Genomic DNA, 12,047 nt, shown 5'->3' with positions numbered 1-12,047 from the left:
CCTGCCACCCTAAGATATTATAAGCAAGCTCCACATTCCTCTTTCCACCTGCAATAGGGAGGTTAGAACAACACTTAATACCCTGCAGGGATCATAAGAGCCACAATTGCTTAAAATTGCAGGGAGAGAGAGAAAAAGTGGATTTAAAATGACCCAGCCACAAGATGAAAAGTCTCCCTACTAAATGAGGGAAGGGGGAGGCATGGGGGGGGCTTTTGAAGTCTCCCTGCTGGCAAGGGAATTCCAGAGCAAGGGCGCCTCTGTCTGTCTGGAATCCCTCCCTGCCTCATCTCCAGCAGAAAGGGGGGATTTCCAGACTGGGACCCTTCACTGTTAGGGGGAGGTGCTGGGGCCTGGGCAGCTGGATGGATGGACATCAGCCTGCAGAAATGCACACACACCCTTCCTTTCACAGGACTGTTATGGTGTTGCATGTGTGTGACAAGGCAGCACTCAAGAACAGTTCCCACCAACCAACATTACATCATTCCTCCACTGCCCACAAGAGGGCGATCTTTCCTCTACACATGGTAGAATCCTAGAATTGCAGAGTTCATAAAATCATAGAATCGTAGAGTTGGAAGAGACCACAAGGGCCATCGAGTCCAACCCCCTGCCAAGCAGGAAACACCATCAGAGCACTCCTGACATATGGTTGTCAAGCCTCTGCTTAAAGAGCTCCAAAGAAGGAGACTCCACCACACTCCTGGGCAGCAAATTCCACTGTCGAACAGCTCTCACTGTCAGGAAGTTCTTCCTAATGTTTAGGTGGAATCTTCTTTCTTGTAGTTTGGATCCACTGCTCCGTGTCCGCTTCTCTGGAGCAGCAGAAAACAACATTTCTCCCTCCTGTATGTGACATCCTTTTATATATTTGAACATGGCTATCATATCACCCCTTAACCTCCTCTTCTCCAGGCTAAACATGCCCAGCTCCCTTAGCCGTTCCTCATAAGGCATCGTTTCCAGGCCTTGGACCATTTTGGTTGCCCTCCTCTGGACCCGTTCCAGTTTGTCAGTGTCCTTCTTGAACTGTGGTGCCCAGAACTGGACACAGTACTCCAGGTGAGGTCTGACCATGACGAGGGCCTGCTCGCCATAAGAAATAAATCAGTCTCACACCAATGATGGTTTCAAAGGGCCTAGCCAGCAACAACTGAGCTGAACAGAACTGATCAGGCCTGAACATGCTCAAACTGCTGCGGCCAAGCATTTTATTATTTCACAGAACATTGTATCAACTCAACAGTAAAAGACAATACCATATAAGGAAAATCACACCACTATCAGGGCAGGCTATGTAGACCAATCACAGGCCAGCATGGGGTGTCCACGCACTGATCATGCTTAACACAGCCTGCCCTGCCAAAAGGTCAGGCTGTAGTACATTTCTACCCATGCGCCCATTTTCCCTATAGGTAAACCAACCATATTCCCACATGCCCTCTTTTCTTACTTATTTTATGAAAAGTAAAGTTTTTCTTAACCAAACCTAAGCAGAGTCATTTGTCTCATTTTCTAAACGGTTATAACTTGCAACATAAATTCTTCTTGTCATCCCTGTGGCAGGTTGAATTGAATGCAGCAACACAACACAATGAATCCTGCAACAAGCAAAATTACAATTAGCAAAAGTTTTCTTAACCATGCTCTATTAGGCAACCAGGAAGACAACCATTCCCATGGATCAAAACCTTCGGGTGGATTCAAAGGATTATGGGCTATCATTTGTTCCATATAATCAATAGTAGCAGAAATATTGGCCGATTGATCAGATATATACATACAACAATGGGAATGAATTAAGGCACAAACTCCACCTTTGGAAGCAAGGATTATATCTAAAGCATAAAAACTTTGTAAAGCAACTTCTCTTATTTCTGACATTTCATTGTTAATTAATTTTAAAGCCAAGATGGTAGAATTAAGGCTTCAGTCCAATTTGCCAATCTGTGGCAGATCACGGTAATTCATAGCTGCACCTAACGAGGGCAGAAGAGACCTAGAGATGGCTGTCCCTGTATTAACATACTCATAGGTCCAATTACAATATGGATAATGACCTAAAAAATTACTACTATTATGATTGAAAAGAAAACAATAAGACGCTATTTCCACAAGCGACAAAAACACGGGGGGTAAACTTGTACGATTGTCCTTCATATTATTATTAATCTTATATGAGGCATTTACTGGAATACCATGCAATAATATGCCAGACCTCTTTAATTGAGGAGGGATATGTGAAGATCTGATAAGATCTTAATTGCACTGGCCAGCTAATTGCTTTATGGCCCCAATTAGCCCCAGTGGTCCGGCACGCTCCCAGCCAAGCTGCGCAGACCTTCTTCTTCTCCGGTTTCGCCTTGCAGAGTAAAAACACAGCGGATCAAAACTGTCGCAGTCTGCTTCAGATCCAGACAAACACACCAAGCATTGTGTATGTCCAAATTCAACAGTTCTTTATTGCAGCAAATATTTACAGCTCAGCATTTCTCAGCTCCTCCTGGACTGCTAGCATTCATGGCGTCCTCTCTCAGAGACAAAGAGAGAACAACAAGTAGAACTCCTCCCTCTTTCCACACGTCAGAATGGGAGGCACACTCAGAACAGAAATTAACCCAGTAAGTTCTGAACCCCAACACCCCCTCTTGCAGAGCATTCTGACAAGACCTGTGGATGTACCTTTGCAGACCTCTGTGAGATCAATCCCTTCCCCAATGCCTTGCGCCCTCTCCTGGCGTTCCTGTCAGGCATCTGTGGAACATCCTCACAACTCTCAGATTCGCACTGTGCGAAACTCACCCACGCACCTGTGGCCTGATACCTCTCAGGTGGAATTCCCTTCGTTGTGCGACTGGACCGCCTGGGCACAACCTCAGGCACTGCCTCTGACTCACTGTGGTCAGCAGGTGTGTCCCTTGCATCCTGGGATTCCCCCTCTGACTTAACGCGTCTTCGAACCCTTGGAATTACCCTCACAGGAGAACTAGGCTCACTCTTGGGCTCCCTTTTTACAACTTGTGGAGATGCCCCATCCTGCTCCTGACTTTGGTCAGTGAGCTGATCGTCATCAGCAGACTCAGCCCCTGGCTCTCCTTCCTCCTCATCAGAACCTTCCTGCTCTGAATCAGAAAGACATTCTGAAAGAATATCGCGTCTGGCAGGGGTCTTTGACCTTTCCTCCTGCTTACAGAACTCAGCGTGTTTACTGATCAGCAGCTTACTCTGATCACCTGACGGATACGCAAACCTCCATGCACGAGCCGCTGGCTCATACCCACAGAAGATCATTTTCTGGAACTTGGGTTCACCTGGCCCTCGCAAAGCTTCAGGCACCGGCAGCAAGGCCGTTGATCCGAACTCACGGAGGAAGTGTACCTGAGGCTTCCTCCCGTGAAGCATGAAAAACGGTGTGTCTCCTACCACTGAATTGTAGGACCGATTCCAGGTGAAGCTCACATATTTAACTGCCTCCATCCAAAACCTTGAAGGTAACCCAGAATCTGACAGCATCACCTGTGCAGCCTTAACCAGAGCCTCACTTCTGAGCTCTGCCACCCCCCTCTGTTGAGGAGAAGTCACTGTGTGACTTATCCCTTTCTTGTGAAAGAACTTCTGCAAAGCAGACCCAGTAAACTGTGAACCTCTGTCACTAGCAATTTCCCTGACTCTGGTGGAGAACATTAGTTCCACCTCCTCAATCCAACACCTAATCAGCTGTGCTGCATCTTCCTTGGACTTGAGACCATGTGTCCAGGTGTTCTGCGAAAAATCATCCTGCAGTGTCAGCAGAAACCTGACCCCTCCCAAACTTGGTTCCTTCATGGGACCCAACAGATCTATGTGCACAAGATCAAAAGGTTTTGTGGTTACCCTCTCCACCCTGGGGTAACTGCACCCTCTTACCTTTGCCTGTCTGCAAGCCTGACAATCTAGGACTCTTGCACATTCTTCAATTTTACAGCCTTTGGAAACCTCAGGTAGCACCTGTAGTTCTTCAAGACAGGCATGCACTGTCTTCTTATGCCACACACAACAACATGAAACATGAGTGGGAACTGTAGCACGCAGGGCTTGTGCTTTCTCAACCTTCCCCTCACCCTCCAGAGACGTTTTAAGAATGAAGAGATCATTCTGCCCCTTTGCAACTCTGACCAGTTGCTTCCCTCCTTTGGAGATTGTACAAACATCGTGTTCAAAGCAAACCTTAAACCCCTTTTTCAACAAATAAGGCACAGATAAAATACAGTGTTGCACTCCTGGCACAATGCAAACTTCCATCTGCTCCTGCAAAACAGAAAACAATACATTTGCAATTTTATTCACATTTTTCTTTTCCCCACTTGCAAACTGAACAGTTTTCCCAGCCGGAATTGCCTTGCAATTCCACATCTCAACTGCAGGGGTCTCTGAGATCAGGTTGCAGTTAGCTCCTGAGTCGATTAAAAAACGAAAATTAGTGTGTCTCTCAGAGTTGTTCTCAAACAAAACCATACTGGCAGCCAGCTGATAAGCTTCCTCTTCGCGTTTAGCACGTCCGCTCTGCTCAGCTCCACGTCTGGCTGCCTTGCCAGACTGGTTGCCATGGAAACCAGGCTGGTTCCCGTGGGAAGTGACCTTGGCAACATCCTGCCTTGCCTCTCTGCTCCGGTGGGGGCAGTTGCGACGCAGATGTTCAGTCGAATTACAGATGTAACAACGACGAACGGAAAAAGCCTGGACCGTGTATTCCGCTGGCTTGGCTCCGCCCTTACACCCAGAGCCCCCGGTGCCAGCTTTGCCCTCTCTGTGGCGGCGCTCTTCTTCATCTGATAAGCGTCCTGTGACGTAATTCAAAGTCAGCGTTTGGGGATCCATCGATTCCAGAGTTAGACACAGATTATCATAACTCTTGTCCAGAGAGCTGAGCAAAATGTACACTTTCAGCTCCTCTGAGAAGTTGACTTGTAACAGTCTCAGCTGGTTAAACACAGCCAGCATATCAGTTACATGCTTCCTGATGCTATCCCCAGGACGTAACTTCATCTCAAACAAGCGTCTGGTGGTGTGTATCTTTGCCCCAGCCGTGGTTCTGTGGTGCACCCTTTCCAACGCTTGGTAGGCCTCACATGCATTCTCCAGCCCCTCTACCAAAGGCAGCTGTGAGCCATCCACACTAAGCACAATAGCTCCCAGGGCTTTGTGGTTTTTTCTCTGTGAAGCACGAGCATCTGCAATTTCTGCAGCTGAAGCTCCTGCCGCTGGTGTGGGTAGTGGAGGTCCCTGAACAGCCTCCCACAGCCCCTTCGCTACCAGCCATGCCTTCAGCCTTCTGCTCCATTCTTGCCAATTTTTGCCGTCCAATTTTTCAAACGGGACTACGAATGACTCATGGCTGTCTGCCATTTTCTCCTCTTCCCCGGGGCCCCAGCTGCTGTACTCACGTTTCCCCAGTCAGCCCTCCGGCACCCGATTCCTCAGCTGCTTTCCCAGCTCTCTGCCTCAGCAACTCTTGCCTCTTAGAAGCAGGCAAAACACAGAACGCAGACCTCTGCCGCTTCAGTAGCGTCTTCCAGCTATTGCCAAGCTGACTTCAAACTTCAAAGCTCACCGGCAGACTCTTAGCAACAGTTTTATTAGCGGTAATTAGGTCCTCCATAACCTGTGAAGATCTGATAAGATCTTAATTGCACTGGCCAGCTAATTGCTTTATGGCCCCAATTAGCCCCAGTGGTCCGGCACGCTCCCAGCCAAGCTGCGCAGACCTTCTTCTCCGGTTTCGCCTTGCAGAGTAAAAACACAGCGGATCAAAACTGTCGCAGTCTGCTTCAGATCCAGACAAACACACCAAGCATTGTGTATGTCCAAATTCAACAGTTCTTTATTGCAGCAAATATTTACAGCTCAGCATTTCTCAGCTCCTCCTGGACTGCTAGCATTCATGGCGTCCTCTCTCAGAGACAAAGAGAGAACAACAAGTAGAACTCCTCCCTCTTTCCACACGTCAGAATGGGAGGCACACTCAGAACAGAAATTAACCCAGTAAGTTCTGAACCCCAACAGGATATGCATACACACCCAACATTCAGAAAGATTAAGTATAGTGCTGCAGTACTTCTTCCTTCCTGAAATGAAGTTCAGCAGGCGTAAAATTCCTATTGTGAGGGTACAACAGATGATTTAAACAGTAGCTGAGCGGCCTCCCAATTGCTTAAAAGTCAGGTGGGCGCGCTCGACGATTGTCTGCCCTGCAGAGTTGAAGGGAATGCCATGAATCAACCTAACATCCCACAAAGAACAAAAATAAGAAAAGGCCTGAGAAATATATGCAGGGCCATTATCAGTTTTTAGGGTATGGGGTTTTCCCATAACAAAACAACACATCAAATGTTGAATAACATAATGAGTGGTCTCTCCTTTAAGAGGAGTGGCTAAAATAAAGCCAGATGCAGTGTCCACAGTGAGATGTAGCGAACAAATTTGTAAAACTTTGAAGTACTATAAAATTATTGATAAAACATCTTTCTGTACATTTATCTTAACTTACTTAAGGTTGCAGGAACTATAGTAAATGCATAAGGAGCCATGTTGGTACCCTGTTAATTTAACTAGAATTGTATGACAATGCAAAAACATTCTACTTATGATCAGCATTTTTATGAACTACTCCTTATTACCATGGCAAAAGTAAACTCTTATATTCCTTTGAAAATATGTTAAAGAATACCCCACGATACATCCTGCTTTCAAGTGCCATTTTACAGCTGTGTTTTGTTATCACACCAAAAGCTCTGAACGGCACTGTCCAATAATGAAGCCCAAAACAAAATAATACTCTTCTGCTATACCTTGTAGCAATGTTCAAAATCAGAGCTCCACAGTAATATGGAATTACCATGTATTTTAAAAAATCTAGTGTCTTAGTATATTTGTATATGTATCTCTTCAAATATCTTGCTTGTGACATTTACATTTCTTAAAAAGCTGGTGCAGTATGAGCATTCCAAAACTACCATTTTACCCTAACATTTACACTAACACATATTACAATAAACTTACATTGTAAAACTATACCAAAATACAGGTATAAAGTCTGTATGCAAAGCCATGTGTTCTGTTACTTTTGTCTATCATTAGTAAAATGCAGTTTGTTGAGTAGTTTATTTTGTTACATGGATTATAGAGTATGTTAAAAAGCATAAAGAAATAGCAAAGTGATATGTCAAATGACAATGTGATGATTAAAGTGAATTTTCCCCAGTTCACTAGCACAAATAACAATTTGGTGTTCACATTTTTCGAACATTTCAAAACAGTCATAGGAAAAGTCTTGTATTAATTAACATTATGGTAGTTCTTCACCTATTTCTTAAAATACGTTTGGAGTTATGATCGTAAACATTACTTAAATAATTCATTCAATCTCTAAATCTATGGCAAATATGATTCTCTCATGTATCCCAGATAAAAGTTTTAAATTTTTTTCTATGGAGAAACATAATAAGGTGTAAGGAATATATTAGATTCAACTAGCCTTCAAGATAATATGGTTGACCAGGTATTAGCCCAAATTCTATAATGTAATGTTGCATTAAAAAAAAATCCATGCATTTCAAAAGGTTTGATAACAGCCCACAGATACAAAGAGTAGAAGACAGCTTTCTTACTTCTGTTATAACCCCTTAGAAATAGGTATGAGGGAGGGACCTGTTTATGCATTAGACATTTCTTTCTATTACTATATTTGTGTGTATTGAGTTACTCTTGGCCAAACAGGGATAAAAAAAATCTAATCCTGATGTTTATATTGCTCTCTTAAATGAATTAACTAAAATGGAAATCCTTGGGTATTATTTAACCTGATATAAATATCAATAACTCCATAACGCAAGCAGTAAGAACAAAGGATTTCAAGTATGAATGACATTGTTTTCTAAATTGCAGTTCTAAATGCCAGACATTCTTTGGACATCTCAATTTTGAAATATTTTCAGAAAACTATGCTTTTTTTAGTCTAATACACTGAGTAAAAATGGGAACCTAAGCAAAAGATTCAAAACTGATCCTGATTGCTTGGATGAAATAAGCTATATACAATGGTTTCATGATATACTTATAAATAATGCCATAGTAACAGAACACATGGCCTTTTCTTGGCTATTTTATATTGTTTGCAAGGATATATACAACTGAGCAAATCCTTTCACAGTTATAAAGCAGTTTCAATAGATGTGAACACATTTATACAGAAATATTTTAAAACCTCTGCAAATATAAAAACAATAACATTAAACAGATAACCCCCAATCATTCAAGTAAATCTGATAGTTGCTGGGTTATCACAAACATTTTTACAAAAGGTATAAATTAAACAAATTATCATCAATGGCAGGAGTAATATACGACAACGGTAGCACATTCAACAAATATATACGTACTGAGTATCCACAATGAGATTGAAAGGAATATCAGCAAACTGTTGGAATGCTAAAATTACAGTTGCCAATTCAGCACGTTGTGCTGAGGACTGCTCAGAAGCATACAAACTTTTCCATTCGCCCTCCTTTTCCCACACAACCACCCCCCTGGATCTGGTGGAACAGTGAGGGTGGAGGGTAAGGGTAGGGGGGACAAGGCAGTTCGCAGGACATATCGCAGCCCTGTAAGGAAAGACAAACGATGGTCTCTAGGGAGATTGTGAATAACTTTTCCCAAAAAGTCAGCAAAAGCTATTTGAGTAGGAATGGCTGTCATCATCAAATGCATAAATTCTTCCTGGGAGAAGGGCAGGTACACTAACTGTAAGTCCATTCCAGATTTTGGTGCTCCCATCTTGCGCAAGTTGGTCACATGGTCACCCAGTTCTTTGATGGATTTGACTTGCTCATCCAAGTAGTGGGTCTCAATGAAGTCGCATAAATAGGGGTCAGTTGCCAGCTTGTGCAGTTCCAAAAGTGACTGGTTCACATTCTTTTCCAAGTGCAAAGCACACTCCATTGCTGTCAATCCACTCTCCCAGTCAACACGATCTGGTTTTCTGATGTCCTGCAAGAAGATGCGGTTCTGCAACTTCATAAGTTTCTCTGCATGCTCATGCTCCTCGTGGGACTGGTGAAGGAAGTACTTGGCAAAGTTCCTCAGTACCACATCATCACGGTCAAAATAGTAGGAGGCGTAGAGCTCCAGGTTGATCTGCCTGTTGATGGCGGCTTCGCAGTCCTGGAGGTAGTTCTGGCGCACCTGGGAGGGAGACGAAGCCATGGCAGCGCGGCTGTAGGTGGTGCAGCTGGCTCGGGCAGGCAGAGGCGCGGAGGTCGGCTGGGCCCGAGCAGGGGTGGCAGAATCAAAAGCCATCAACGGTGCAGTGGCACAGAGAGATTCTTGAAGAATAGTGGTAGAGGGCCGTGCAGAAGGCGAAAAAGGTGGTGGAGGCAGCGGTGGGACAGAAGGAGCTGAAGGGGAGAAATCCGGTGGTTTAGGAGGTACATAAACCGGAGGATTCGAAGAAGGCAACGTGGGGTGCAAAGGCGAAGGAGGAGCCAAAAGGACAGGTGAGACAGGCAACGTGGCAGTCAGGAGGATATTTGCAGGAGTTAAGCTCGACATAGCTTTGTAAACTTTACACCAGGCATGTAAAACTTTAACATCAATTTGAGGATGATTCTGGAAAAATTGCCCTATTTTTTCCCAGTCTTTTAAATCACAAGTGCTATCCTGAGGAAACCAGGGGCAGTGGGTGTCCAAAGCTTGAATAAGGGCCTTGAGATCAGCATCAAGTACAACAAGGTTGTTACTGGCCAGGAGGAATTTAAGGTCATCAAAAAATTTCTTCTGTGGTGCAGAGAGAGATTGCCCCATGATAGTGAGAACAGCAGAAAAAAGAGAGCAGTCGCTGGGATCCACAAAGGATGAAAAGGAGCGACAAAAGAAGGGAGCACTAACCGGGATCCTAAGGATAGGATGAGTGGTACCTGGAACCCTGGCCGGGCGTGGTCTGTGCTGAGAGGGCCGCAGCGCACGAAGTCCGAAAGAGACTGTCTCACAAAGGCAGAAGGAAAGCACACACCGGGATCCGAAGCAGATGAAAGACGCGTGGTGAATGCTGGATGATGAGAAACAACGTGGAGTCCGAAGTTATTCACACGGGGCACCAAATGACGAGGGCCTGCTCGCCATAAGAAATAAATCAGTCTCACACCAATGATGGTTTCAAAGGGCCTAGCCAGCAACAACTGAGCTGAACTGAGCTGAACAGAACTGATCAGGCCTGAACATGCTCAAACTGCTGCGGCCTAGCATTTTATTATTTCACAGAACATTGTATCAACTCAACAGTAAAAGATAATACCATATAAGGAAAATCACACCACTATCAAGGCAGGCTATGTAGACCAACCACAGGCCAGCATGGGATGTCCACGTGCTGATCATGCTTAACACAGCCTGCCCTGCCAAAAGGTCAGGCTGTAGTACATTTCTACCCATGCGCCCATTTTCCCTATAGGTAAACCAACCATATTCCCACATGACCAGAGCAGAATACAGTGGCACTATTACTTCCCTTGATCTAGATGCTATACTCCTATTGATGCAGCCCAGAATTGCATTGGCTTTTTTAGCTGCCGCGTCACACTGTTGGCTCATGTCAAGTTTGTGGTCAACCAAGACTCCTGGATCCTTTTCGCATGTACTGCTCTCGAGCCAGGTGTCACCCATCTTGTATTTGTGCCTCTCATTTTTTTTGCCCAAGTCCAATTGTGTGTGCCTATCTGTGGGAATAGCTAAATCCAACGCCTAGCTTCTTGGTTGCGCTTTACTAAAGAATTTCTGCCTGCAAGCTTGTGGAAGCAACTTGTAGTTTGGGGTTAACCGGTAACAAAGAAGCATGGCCGTCTCCCTTGAGCTGTGGCTTAAGGTAACCCTGGGACAAGGGAGTGGTGCCAGCCTTACCAGTTCTGTTTCGTCCTGTTTCTGAAAAGGTAAAAGGGTCTGCCAGCCTTGCTCCAGAAACCTGGTCTGGCCGGAGAGCAAAGACAGGTGAGGGAGGGGCCAATGTTTGGGGACCAGTTTACCACAGGACCTGATCTGCTGCAGAGGGTGCATGGCCGGCGACTGAACTCCGATGCGACAACCTGGAAGTCCCAGAGCGGTGCATCAGTTAGAATGGGATGCTTAAGAAACCTCTACAGATTCTCAAAGGGGAGAAGAAAACATTTAGATGTATGGAGTGTTTGACGTTGTCAGGGACTCAGCGGGAGCGCAGGGAGGAGAGGAGATGGAAAGCGAGGGGGAGCAATCCGAGGGCAGCGTAGGAGAATATGACAGCAGCCCGATAGATTCCATGAGCCTCTCCAGCGAATCGGAAGATTCACAGAAGGGGGCGCCGATGGGCAGGGCAAGGGGCGACCCAAGGGGGACACCCCAGAAGCAAGGGGCCAGCGGGGACTCCCAGAGCACCAGTTGCAAATCAGGACCAGCTTCCCCACCAGAGCGTAGTGGGGGGGAGGAGTCCCAGGTGTCAGAGCCCACATATGCACCACCAGCGAGAGAAGATGAGTCAGGGTGGACCACGCCTCCATCGGAGAGCGAGTTAACGGTTAAGAGGAAAGTTGCAGGCTGGGCGCGCGCGCCAAGTTCAAAGGTACAGGCGAGCGGCACAGAAGGTAGCCCGGATAGGGAACCAGGTCCTAAAGCCCGCCGGAAGGAGGGGCAAGAATCGTCAGGGTCAGCGTCAGAGGAGTCGAGGAAGGATGAGACCCTAGCGGGCAGGAGGGCCCAGAGGAGAAAGGAATTTAGGAAGAGGTGGAGCAAAGCGAGAGTCTTAAACTGGTGTGGAGGGGGAGGAGACTCAGACAGGGCTTCGCCGGTCTAAGCTCGGGACGTAGAGTTGCACGCTGCGGCTTTGAAATGGAGACTGAATCTCAATAAAGACTTTTGTACATAACTACAGCCTAGCGTTGGTCCTCTGTGAGCTGGGACCTGGAGGCAGCTCTGACAGTAAGTCCTGTCTCAGATTTCAAAGAACCTCGCAACGTGAGAGGACGCAGCGAGGGGCGAAGATTGGT

At 45.8% G+C, this 12,047-nt stretch overlaps 1 protein-coding gene and 1 pseudogene across 5 annotated transcripts in view; one reads left to right on the top strand and one right to left on the bottom strand.

Annotated features, from left to right (window-relative positions):
• The window catches only part of LOC307209507 (uncharacterized protein), a 200,319-nt gene that overhangs the window by 143,623 nt on the left and 44,649 nt on the right, over positions 1-12,047 (top strand). The gene's annotated exons all lie outside the window — the stretch shown is intronic.
• On the bottom strand, positions 6,163-9,314 carry LOC307209899 (ferritin heavy chain pseudogene; annotated as a pseudogene). Its single transcript has 2 exons — positions 8,783-9,314; positions 6,163-6,262 (listed from the first exon to the last, which is right to left on the bottom strand). The product of its transcript is annotated as a ferritin heavy chain pseudogene (transcript).

The sequence above is a fragment of the Podarcis cretensis genome (assembly GCF_951804945.1).
Source record: "Podarcis cretensis genome assembly, chromosome: 2".
In the NCBI taxonomy this organism is placed as follows: Eukaryota; Metazoa; Chordata; class Lepidosauria; order Squamata; family Lacertidae; genus Podarcis; species Podarcis cretensis.
This window is presented reverse-complemented; position numbering and strand designations above follow the sequence as displayed.